At 46.2% G+C, this 12255-nt stretch overlaps 1 protein-coding gene across 1 annotated transcript in view; it reads left to right on the forward strand.

Moving 5' to 3' along the window:
* Window positions 1–12255, forward strand: part of dlgap2a (discs, large (Drosophila) homolog-associated protein 2a) — a 182544-nt gene that overhangs the window by 121342 nt on the left and 48947 nt on the right. The gene's annotated exons all lie outside the window — the stretch shown is intronic.

The raw sequence follows: 12255 nt of genomic DNA on the forward strand, positions 1-12255 counted from the left end.
GAGTAGAACGCGAGGATTAGGCTTTGATTGTTTTGCTGATAGGGCAATGCGGCAGGATTTAATAAGACAATTAATTGCCATGTTGACTTGCCAAAGCTGGACGGTTCAAAGAGAGAAAGCCTGTGATTAAAGGCAGAGTGAAGTTGCAGCGCTGCAGAAACCACAGTCTCTCTCTCTCTCTCTCTCTCTCTCTCTCTCTCATTTTAAGAGGCTTTATTGTGATGGGAAACACATGTTTACATTGCTAAAGCAAGTGAACTAGATAATAAACAAAAGTGAAATAAACAATGAAAAAATTAACAGTAAATACTACATTCACAAATGTTCAAAAGAATAAAGACGTCAAATGTCATATTATGTCTATATACAGTGTTGTAATGATGTGTAAATAGTTAAAGTACAAAAGGGAAAATAAATCAACATAAATATAGGTTGCATTTACAATGGTGTTTGTTCTTGTCTGGTTGCCCTTTTCTTGTGGCAACAGGTCACAGATCTTGCTGCTGTGATGGCACACTGTGGTATTTCACCCAATAGATATGGGAGTTCATTAAAATTGGATATGTATTCAATTCTTTGTGGGTCTGTGTAATCTGAGGGAAATATGTGTCTCTAATATGGTCATACATTTGGCAGGAGGTTAGGAAGTGCAGCTCAGTTTCCACCTCATTTTGTGTGCAGTTTGTACATGGTGTCACGACTTCTGCCGAAGTCGATGCCCCTCCTTGTTCGGGTGGTGCTCGGCGGTCAACGTCACCGGTCTTCTAGCCATCACTGATCCATTTATCATTTTCCATTGGTTTTGTCTGGTTTTACTACACACCTGATTTCAATCCCATTGATTACATGTTGTGTATTTAACCCTCTGTTTTCCCTCGTGTCCTTGTCTGAGATTGTTTTGTTTGTTATCGGTTTCGTGTATTTTGAATTGGTGAGCTACGGCAATTTTTTTACCCATGTTATTTTTATATACGTTGGTTTTGGAGTTCGTGTTTGTTTATTCTTTATTAAATAACTCCAGTTATACCAAGTTGGTTTCTCCTGCGCCTGACTTCCTTGCCACCTACACACACGTCGATGACACATAGCCTGTCTGCCTTCGGCGACCTTTCTCAATAGCAAGGCTATGCTCACTGAGTCTACATAGTCAAAGATTTCCTTAATTTTGGGTCAGTCACAGTAGTCAGGTATTCTGGCACTGTGTGCTGTGTGTTTAGGGCCAAATAGCATTCTAGTTTGCTCTGTTTTTTACAATGTGTCAGGTAATTCTCTTTTTGTTTTCTCAAGATTTGGTTGGGTCTAATTGTGTTGCTGTCCTGGGGCTCTGTGGGGTCTGTTTGTGTTTGTGAACAGAGCCCCAGGACCAGTTTGCTTAGGGGGCTCTTCTCCAGGTTCATTTCTCTGTAGGTGATGGCTTTGTTATGGAAGGTTTGGGAATCGCTTCCTTTCATGTGGTTGTAGAATTGAACGGCTCTTTTCTGGATTTTGATAATTAGCAGGTATAGGCCTAATTCTGCTCTGCATGCATTATTTGGGGTTTTACGTTGTACACAGATTATTTTTGCAGAATTCTGCATGCAGAGTCGCAATTTGGTGTTTGTCCCATTTTGTGAATTCTTGGTTGGTGAGCGGACCCCAGACCTCACAACCATAAAGGGCAATGGGTTCTATAACTGATTTCAAGTATTTTTTTGCCAGATCCTAATTGGTATGTCAAATTTGATGTTCCTTTTGATGGCATAGCAGGCCCTTCTTGCCTTGTCTCTCAGATCGTTCACAAGTTTGTGGAAGTTATCTGTGGCGCTGATGTTTAGGCCGAGGTATGTATCGCTTTTTGTGTGCTCTAGGGCAACAGTGTCTAGATGGAATTTGAATTCGTGGTTCTGGCAACTGGACCTTTTTTGGAACACATTATTTTTGTCTTACTGAGATTTACTGTCAGGGCTGAGGTCTGACAGATTCTGTGCAGAAGATCTAGGTGCTGCCGTAGGCCCTCCTTGGTTGGGGACAGAAGCACTAGGTCATCAGCAAACAGTAGACATTTTACTTCAGATTCTAGTAGGGTGAGGCCGGGTGCTGCAGACTGTTCTAGTGCCCTTCGCCAATTTGTTGATATATAGGTTGAAGAGGGTGGGGCTACATTCCTCTCTCTCTCTCTTGATTGAAGGGCGGTGTAGTTAACCAGACTCATTTCTAATACGGTTTTAACAGTTCCAGATGTCTACGTACTCCTGTTTACAGCTAACGTTTACAGCACACATGACAGCAGTCAAACATACAGCAGTTGGAACGCTGATAATATACATAGGCCTCTAAATGATTCTGTCAATTTTATTCTGTCAATCGGAAAAGAGGAAGTCTAGGAGCAAGTTGCCTGACTGCTAGTACTGAGTTATTAACCAAAATGTCTGTTATTTTGGGGGTTTTAAACAATTAATTGAGTAATTGACCGAAGTCAGTTCAATTATTTGAATTCATCTTTTTCTGTGAGCTCTAGAGATATATCAGATCAAGTCCGAACTGTGTGATATAGTAGGGAGTTGTAGTTTTCAACAGGCGTATATTCGAAATAGTTTAGTGTAGAAAACATGTTAACTAAAATTACCATAGTCCATTGCGCGCCTACTTGTCCGTCTAAATTTATTTTACGCCAGCAGGAATAGAGAGCAGTTGCTTCGCGAGGTACTACTACCTGGAAATACATGACCTAAGTGATTGATAGTTGGTATTTAGCACTCATAAAAGTATGCCTTATTTGCTTTGAAGAACTACTAAAATAGTGATTTTGTCAGACAGCATAGGCAGCAGCTCTATGGAGATGAGATGATGAATTGGAATGAAATAATGTCATAAAATAAAACAAATGTATTATACACATCAACTGAAATATTTTATTATAGTAAAGTAATGACAATGAATGCTGGTGAATAAGTGATAATCAGTAATGGGCAGTCACTACCATTATGGGACTTTTATTAATTGTTTTATTCTGAGTTGAACAGCATTCAACCCACATAATGCATAGTGTACTTAATCGAAAAAGCGTTATTCGAACCGAAACTGAACCAACCTCAAAAAGCAGTAATCGCTCAGCACTACTGACTGCCTAATTTACAGAAAGGGAGATGAGGGGATCGTCCATGCAGCATATATTCTGTGATACGGATGTATAGATGCAGAATGCATGGTGGCCTATGTGTTGTGTGCAGCCGTCCCAGTGAAGATTGCTCTTTATAGATGGATAGGACAGGGTGACAGCTGTGCTATGACATGAAGATAGCCAGAGGGCTAGAAGAAGCTTGGGAATGAACTCAGGAAGGATGGTAACAGTTGAAGGGAATTGGCCAATGGCTTATGTTTCTCCCTGCATGCTGTACAGTCATGGCCAAAAGTTTTGAGAATGACACAAATATTAATTTTCACAAAGTCTGCTGCCTCAGTCAGTATGATGGCAATTTGCATATACTCCAGAATGTTATGAAGAGGGATCAGATGAATTGAAATTAATTGCAAAGTCCCTCTTTGCCATGCAAATTAACTGAATCCCAAAAAAACATTTCCATGGCATTTCAGCCCTGCCATAAAAGGACCAGCTGACGTCATGTCAGTGATTCTCTCGTTAACACAGGTGTGAGTGTTGACGAGGACAAGGCTGGAGATCACTCTGTCATGCTGATTGAGTTCGAATAACAGACTGGAAGCTTGAAAAGGAGTGTGGTGCTTGGAATCATTGTTCTTCCTCTGTCAACCCTGGTTACCTGCAAGGAAACACGTGCCGTCATCATTGCTTTGCACAAAAAGGGCTTCACAGGCAAGGATATTGTATTGAGGTGCGTACTGGCGGCAGAGAAGTCAGGCGCAGGAGAGCGAAAACTGATTTACAACGGTGTCGTTTAATGAACATAAAACCACCGTCAACAGAACAATACATGAAATGGGTCAAACAAAACCCCGTAAATAACCAGCATACCGTACGTACACAAGCACTACAAGAAACAATTACGGACAAGGACATGGGGGGGAACACAGGGTTAAATACACAACATGTAATTGATGGAATTGGAACCAGGTGTGATGGAAGACAAGACAAAACCAATGGAAAATGAAAAGTGGATCGTGATGGCTAGAAGGTCGGTGAGGTCGACCGCCGAACGTCACCCGAACAAGGAGAGGGACCAACTTCGGCGGAAGTCATGACAGATATTGCTGCCAGTAAGATTTCACCTAAATTAACCATTTACCGGATCATCAAGAACTTCAAGGAGAGCGGTTCAATTGTTGTGAAGAAGGCTTCAGGGCGCCCAAGAAAGTCCAGCAAGCGCCAGGACCGTCTCCTAAAGTTGATTCAGCTGCGGGATCAGGGCACCACCAGTACAGCTTGCTAAGGAATGGCAGCAGGCAGGTGTGAGTGCATCTGCACGCACAGTGAGGCGAAGACTTTTGGAGGATGGCCTGGTATCAAGAAGGGCAGCAAAGAAGCCACTTCTCTCCAGGAAAAACATCAGGGACAGACTGATATTCTGCAAAAGGTACAGGGATTGGACTGCTGAGGACTGGGGTAATGTCATTTTCTCTGATGAATCCCCTTTCCGATTGTTTGGGGCATCTGGAAAAAAGCTTGTCCGGAGAAGACAAGGTGAGTGCCATCATCAGTCCTGTGTCATGCCAACAGTAAAGCATCCTGAGACCATTCATGTGTGGGGTTGCTTCTCAGCCAAGGGAGTGGGCTCACTCACAATTTTGCCTAAGAACACAGCCATGAATAAAGAATGGTATCAACACATCCTCCGAGAGCAACTTCTCCCAACCATCCAGGAACAGTTTGGTGACGAACAATGCCTTTTCCATCATGATGGAGCACCTTGCCATAAGGCAAAAGTGATAACTAAGTGGCTCGGGGAACAAAACATTGATATTTTGGGTCCATGGCCAGGAAACTCCCCAGACCTTAATCCCATTGAGAACTTGTGGTCAATCCTCAAGAGGCGGGTGGACAAACAAAACCCCACAAATTCTGACAAACTCCAAGCATTGATTATGCAAGAATGGGCTGCCATCAGTCAGGATGTGGCCCAGAAGTTAATTGACAGCATGCCAGAGCGGATTGCAGAGGTCTTGAAAAAGAAGGGTCAACACTGCAAATATCGACTCTTTGCATCAACTTCATGTAATTGTCAATAAAAGCCTTTGACACTTATGAAATGCTTGTAATTATACTTCAGTATTCTATAGTAACATCTGACAAAAATATCTAAAGACACTGAAGCAGCAAACTTTGTGGAAATTAATATTTGTCTCATTCTCAAAACTTTTGGCCACGACTGTATGTCTTTTCCCTCCCTTTGTCCCTCACATGTATTTCCTGTCAGTTTGTGAGGAGAGAGGCGTGCTGTGATGTGCTTCCCCTATCCTCCCGGCCGGCTCGGTCCTCCCCTCCTGCTCCGTGGCTTGACGACTCACTGCGAGCTCACAGAACAGAGCTCCGGGCAGCCGAGCGGAAATGGAGGAAAACTAGCCTCCCTGCGGACCTGGCATCTTTTCACTCCCTCCTCTCCACATTTTCTTCCTCTGTTTCTGCTGCTAAAGCCACTTTCTACCACTCTAAATTCCAAGCATCTGCCTCTAACCCTAGGAAGCTCTTTGCCATCTTCTCCTCCCTCCTGAATCCTTCCCCCCCTCCCTGTCTGCGGATGACTTTGTCAACCATTTTGAAAAGAAGGTTGACGACATCCGATCCTCGTTTGTTAAGTCAAACGACACCGCTGGTCCTGCTCACATTGCCCTACCCTATGCTTTGACCTCTTTCTCCCCTCTCTCTCCAGATGGAATCTTGCGACTTGTGATGGCCGGCCGCCCAACAACTTGCCCGCTTGACCCTATCCCCTCCTCTCTTCTCCAGACCATTTCCGGGGACCTTCTCCCTTACCTCACCTCGCTCATCAACTCATCCTTGACCGCTGGCTACGTCCCTTCCGTCTTCAAGAGAGCGAGAGTTGCACCCCTTCTCAAAAAACGTACACTCGATCCATCCGATGTAAACAACTACAGACCAGTATCCATTCTTTCTTTTCTCTCCAAAACTCTTGAGCGTGCCATCCTTGGCCAGCTCTCTTGCTATCTCTCTCAGAATGACCTTCTTGATCCAAATCAGTCAGGTTTCAAGACTGGTCATTCAACTGAGACTGCTCTTCTCTGTGTCACGGAGGCTCTCCGCACTGCTAAAGCTAACTCTCTCTCCTCTGCTCTCATCCTTCTAGACCTATCTGCTGCCTTTGATACTGTGAACCATCAGATCCTCCTCTCCACCCTCTCCGAGTTGGGCATCTCCGGCACGGCTCACTCTTGGATTGTGTCCTACATGACAGGTCGCTCCTACCAGGTGGCGTGGCGAGAATCCGTCTCCGCACCATGTGCTCTCACCACTGGTGTCCCCCAGGGCTCAGTTCTAGGCCCTCTCCTATTCTCGCTATACACCAAGTTACTTGGCGCTGTCATATCCTCACATGGTCTCTCCTACCATTGCTACGCAGACGACACACAATTAATCTTCTCCTTCCCCCTTCTGATAACCAGGTGGCGAATCGCATCTCTGCATGTCTGGCAGACATATCAGTGTGGATGACGGATCACCACCTCAAGCTGAACCTCGGCAAGACGGAGCTGCTCTTCTTCCCGGGGAAGGACTGCCCGTTCCATGATCTCGCCATCATGGTTGACAACTCCATTGTGTCCTCCTCCCAGAGTACTAAGAGCCTTGGCGTGACCCTGGACAACACCCTGTCGTTCTCTGCTAACATCAAGGCGGTGACCCGATCCTGTAGGTTCATGCTCTACAACATTCGCAGAGTACGACCCTGCCTCACACAGGAAGCGGCGCAGGTCCTAATCCAGGCACTTGTCATCTCCCGTCTGAATTACTGCAACTCACTGTTGGCGGGGCTCCCTGCCTGTACCATTAAACCCCTACAACTCATCCAGAACGCCGCAGCCCGTCTGGTGTTTAACCTTCCCAAGTTCTCTCACGTCACCACGCTCCTCCGCACACTCCACTGGCTTCCAGCTGAAGCTCGCATCTGCTACAAGACCATGGTGCTTGCCTACGGAGCTGTGAGGGGAACGGCACCTCCGTACCTTCAGGCTCTGATCAGTCCCTACACCCAAAGAAGGGCACTGCGTTCATCCACCCCTGGCCTGCTCACCTCCCTACCTCTGCGGAAGCACAGTTCCCGCTCAGCCCAGTCAAAACTGTTCGCTGCTCTGGCACCCCAATGGTGGAACAAGCTCCCTCACGACGCCAGGACAGCGGAGTCAATCACCACCTTCCGGAGACACCTGAAACCCCACCTCTTTAAGGAATACCTGGGATAGGATTAAGTAAGCCTTCTAACTCTCCCCCCCCTACCCTCCCCCCCAAAAAAGATATAGATATACTATTGTAAAGTGGTTGTTCCACTGGATATCATAAGGTGAATGCACCAATTTGTAAGTCGCTCTGGATAAGAGCGTCTGCTCAATGACGTAAATGTAAATGTCTGTAGCACTAACAGGATGCTCCCACACACAGTGAGAGAATGCTCTATGTGTTCATCGCCCTTACAACAGAGCCTAACAACCTTGTGACAGGATAGGACACCTCCAGGAAGGCAGTGAGACCTAGACCCAAGACTATACACTACACAACATCGAGAGAGAGAGAGAGAGAGAGAGGGGGATAGAGAGAGAGAGAGAGAGAGAGAGAAAAGAAAAGTGGCAGAGGGAGAGAGAGAGAGCAGGAAAGTGGCAGAGGCAGATATAGAGAGAGAGAGAGCAGGAAAGTGACAGAGGGAGAGAGAGCGAGAGCTGGAAAGTGGCGGAGAGAGAGAGAGAGCAGGAAAGCGGCAGAGAGAGAGAGAGCAGGAAAGTGGCGGAGAGAGAGAGAGAGAGAGAGCAGGAAAGTGGCGGAGAGAGAGAGAGAGAGAGAGAGAGAGAGAGAGAGAGAGAGAGAGAGAGCTGGAAAGTGGCAGAGGGAGAGAGAGAGAGAGAGCAGGAAAGTGGCAGAGGGAGAGAGAGAGAGCAGGAAAGTTGCAGAGGGAAATAGAGAGAGAGGAGAAAATAAGACTGAATCATTCTCTTCCTACATTCCTCTCTGAGGAAATGATGAAGTGGGGAGGGATTATCACTGATTGAGTTGTTTGGAGGCAAGCATGGGGCCAAGGAAGCCAGATCTATCCCCGTCTCTACTCGAGTCCTATTTTAATGCCACTGACTTATGTTCCTAGCGGAAGAGGACCTGAGTTGAGCAGAGCAGCAGAGTTAATCAATGAAATTCCCTGCAGCAGCAGCAGGGCCTGCAGCCTACAGCCCATCTCCCTGGGGATGCCTCTGGGGCAGGATCAGAGCTGAGGCCTGGGGGCTCAGTCATGGGAAGGGACATACACGTGAACACCCACACAGCCTGGGAGAGTAACCGGACTGTAGATACTGCATATCTCAGAATGTATTGCCTTCTTCTGCCTCTTTTTGCCATCAGTGTAGTTTGTAGTGGTTCTCTTCACTTGAGTGCATTCATTCAATTCGGCCTATCAATAACTGAGCACACATTTTCTAGTATATTCCATCATGTTGGAAGCAGCATGAGCTGTTCAGACACTTACTGTGTAGATCTGTATGTTCTCTTCCTCCATGCAAATAGCCCTGTGCTGTGTGTGTGTGTATTCATTAGGATAGGGGAAACACAGTGATGTCTGGTCCGTTGTCACTACACAGGGGGAGATGGGAGATGCTCCAATCAATCTACTATAGTTTACCAGCAAATCCAAATGAAACTAATCTCACCACAGCTTGTGGCACTCCTTTCTTAATTAGACGTGTAAAAATATCAAACTCCTTGAAGACTTCATTTACCCATCGACTATGATGAGCATTCAGTGTGTGTGTTCATGCATGTGAGTGTGTGTGTGTGTGTGTGTGTGTGTGTGTGTGAGCGTGTGTGTATGTGTGCATGCAAGCGTGTGTGTCTTCTGAAGGGTGTAAAATGATAGCCCTCGTGTGTGTGTGTGTGTGTGTGTGTGTGTGTGTGTGTGTGTGTGTGTGTGTGTGGGGGGGGCCTATGAGAACAACGTTGCTTATTTGTGTGACATCATTATGGCATCAAGCCCTTTACTCTGGAATTATAATATCATTATTTTCCGCCATAGAGCGTTATTGGCCCACGGGTGTTCACTTCCAACACACAAACCCTATTAATTACAGGCAGATCTCTACTGTCATATCATTGGTACTCAGCTGAAGAGTGCACATGCGGTTTAATGCTGTTTTATACACAACAGTCAGTGGTTTGCTTTTAATTAAGTGTGATTTATCAATTATTCAAGTTGTTTGTGAATGTAGTCAGTGTAGCTGTGTCATCACTGTCAAGGCTCACCACTGATGTTTATTAGGAAATCAGTGTGAAGTTCATAATTAGGTCACTGTACCAAACTGATAATAGACTAATTTTGTTTCTAGAGAAATGAATAGATTCATTTCAACTGCTTTGAGCAGTCTTCACATGCAGGATTTCATCATTTGACATTGTTTCACATAATTTATGATGACTACTGGTTTTGCATTATTTTGTTCCAGCCTAGCACTAACATGCCAGATTCAAATAAGGTCTAGTGTCGACCCATTATTGGGTTTTTTTAACCCTTATTTTACATGGTAAGTTGTCTGAGAACTCATTCTCATTTACAGCAACAACCTGGGGAATAGTTACAGGGAAGAGGGGGGATGAATGAGCTGGGGATGATTAGGTGACCATGATGGTATGAGAGCCAGATTGGGAATTTATCCAGGACACCCATTTAACATGTGTTACAAAAGAGAGCACCCTACACAGGGCAATGTCCCCAATCACTGCCCTGGCATAATTTTTTAGACCAGAGGAAAGGGTGCCTCCTACTGGCCCTCCAACACCACTTCCAGCAGCATCTGGTCTTCCATCTAGGGACCGACCAGGACCAACCCTGCTTAGCTTCAGAAGCAAGCCAGCAGTGGGATGCAGGTTAGTATGCTGCTGGCTTTGGTTGAAAATTGCAGTGACACACTTTTCCTCAAAGAGAACCATCATCTTTTCGAATGACTTAATGAACTATAGAGGAATGACGGCGAGAGATAGTTTGGTGGGTTGGGATGGTGCCAAGCACGCACAATGTGACAGGATATAACAATCACAGATGGATATTGCATTAGTTTCAGCTGCGACATCAACACGACGTTTAACAATCACTGAGATTGTCTTGCTTTATGAAGAACCCATAAAAAGCAATTCGTAGATGTTCTGATGACTAACCCAGATACACACTGACCAACCTGGGGAAGAGAAGACTAACCCAGACACACACAGACCAACCTGAGGAAGAGATGACTAACCCAGACACACACAGACCAGCCTGAGGAAGAGATGACTAACCCAGACACACACAGACAGACCTGAGGAAGAGATGACTAACCCAGACACACACAGACCAACCTGAGGAAGAGATGACTAACCCAGACAAACACAGACCAACCTGAGGAAGAGATGACTAACCCAGACACACACAGACAGACCTGAGGAAGAGATGACTAACCCAGACACACACAGACCAGCCTGAGGAAGAGATGACTAACCCAGACACACACAGACAGACCTGAGGAAGAGATGACTAACCCAGACACACACAGACCAGCCTGAGGAAGAGAAGACTAACCCAGACACACACAGACCAGCCTGAGGAAGAGATGACTAACCCAGACACACACAGACAGACCTGAGGAAGAGATGACTAACCCAGACACACACAGACCAACCTGAGGAAGAGATGACTAACCCAGACAAACACAGACCAACCTGAGGAAGAGATGACTAACCCAGACACACACAGACAGACCTGAGGAAGAGATGACTAACCCAGACACACACAGACCAGCCTGAGGAAGAGATGACTAACCCAGACACACACAGACAGACCTGAGGAAGAGATGACTAACCCAGACAAACACAGACCAACCTGAGGAAGAGAAGACTAACCCAGACAAACACAGACCAACCTGAGGAAGAGATGACTAACCCAGACACACACAGACCAGCCTGAGGAAGAGATGACTAACCCAGACACACACAGACAGACCTGAGGAAGAGATGACTAACCCAGACACACACAGACCAGCCTGAGGAAGAGAAGACTAACCCAGATACACACAGACCAGCCTGAGGAAGAGATGACTAACCCAGACACACACAGACCAGTCTGAGGAAGAGATGACTAACCCAGACACACACAGACAGACCTGAGGAAGAGATGACTAACCCAGACACACACAGACCAACCTTAGGAAGAGATGACTAACCCAGACACACACAGACCAGCCTGAGGAAGAGAAGACTAACCCAGACACACACAGACCAGCCTGAGGAAGAGATGACTAACCCAGACACACACAGACAGACCTGAGGAAGAGATGACTATCCCAGACACACACAGACAGACCTGAGGATGAGATGACTAACCCAGACACACACAGACAGACCTGAGGAAGAGATGACTAACCCAGACACACACAGACAGACCTGAGGAAGAGAAGACTAACCCAGACACACACAGACAGACCAACCTGAGGATGAGATGACTAACCCAGACACACTGACCAACCTGAGGAAGAGAAGACTAACCCAGACACACACTGACCAACCTGAGGAAGAGATGACTAACCCAGACACACTGACCAACCTGAGGAAGAGAAGACTAACCCAGACACACACAGACCAACCTGAGGAAGAGAAGACTAACCCAGACACACACAGACCAACCTGAGGAAGAGATGACTAACCCAGACACACACTGACCAACCTGAGGAAGAGAAGACTAACCCAGACACACACAGACCAACCTGAGGAAGAGATGACTAACCCAGACACACACTGACCAACCTGAGGAAGAGATGACTATCCCAGACACACACTGACCAACCTGAGGAAGAGATGACTAACCCAGACACACACAGACCAACCTGAGGAAGAGATGACTAACCCAGACACACACAGACCAGCCTGAGGAAGAGATGACTAACCCAGACACACTGACCAACCTGAGGAAGAGATGACTAACCCAGACACACACAGACCAGCCTGAGGAAGAGATGACTAACCCAGACACACTGACCAACCTGAGGAAGAGATGACTAACCCAGACACACACAGACAGACCTGAGGAAGAGATGACTAACCCAGACAGACAGACCAACCTGAGGATG

Source organism: Salmo salar, chromosome ssa01 (genome assembly GCF_905237065.1).
Source record: "Salmo salar chromosome ssa01, Ssal_v3.1, whole genome shotgun sequence".
NCBI lineage: Eukaryota > Metazoa > Chordata > Actinopteri > Salmoniformes > Salmonidae > Salmo > Salmo salar.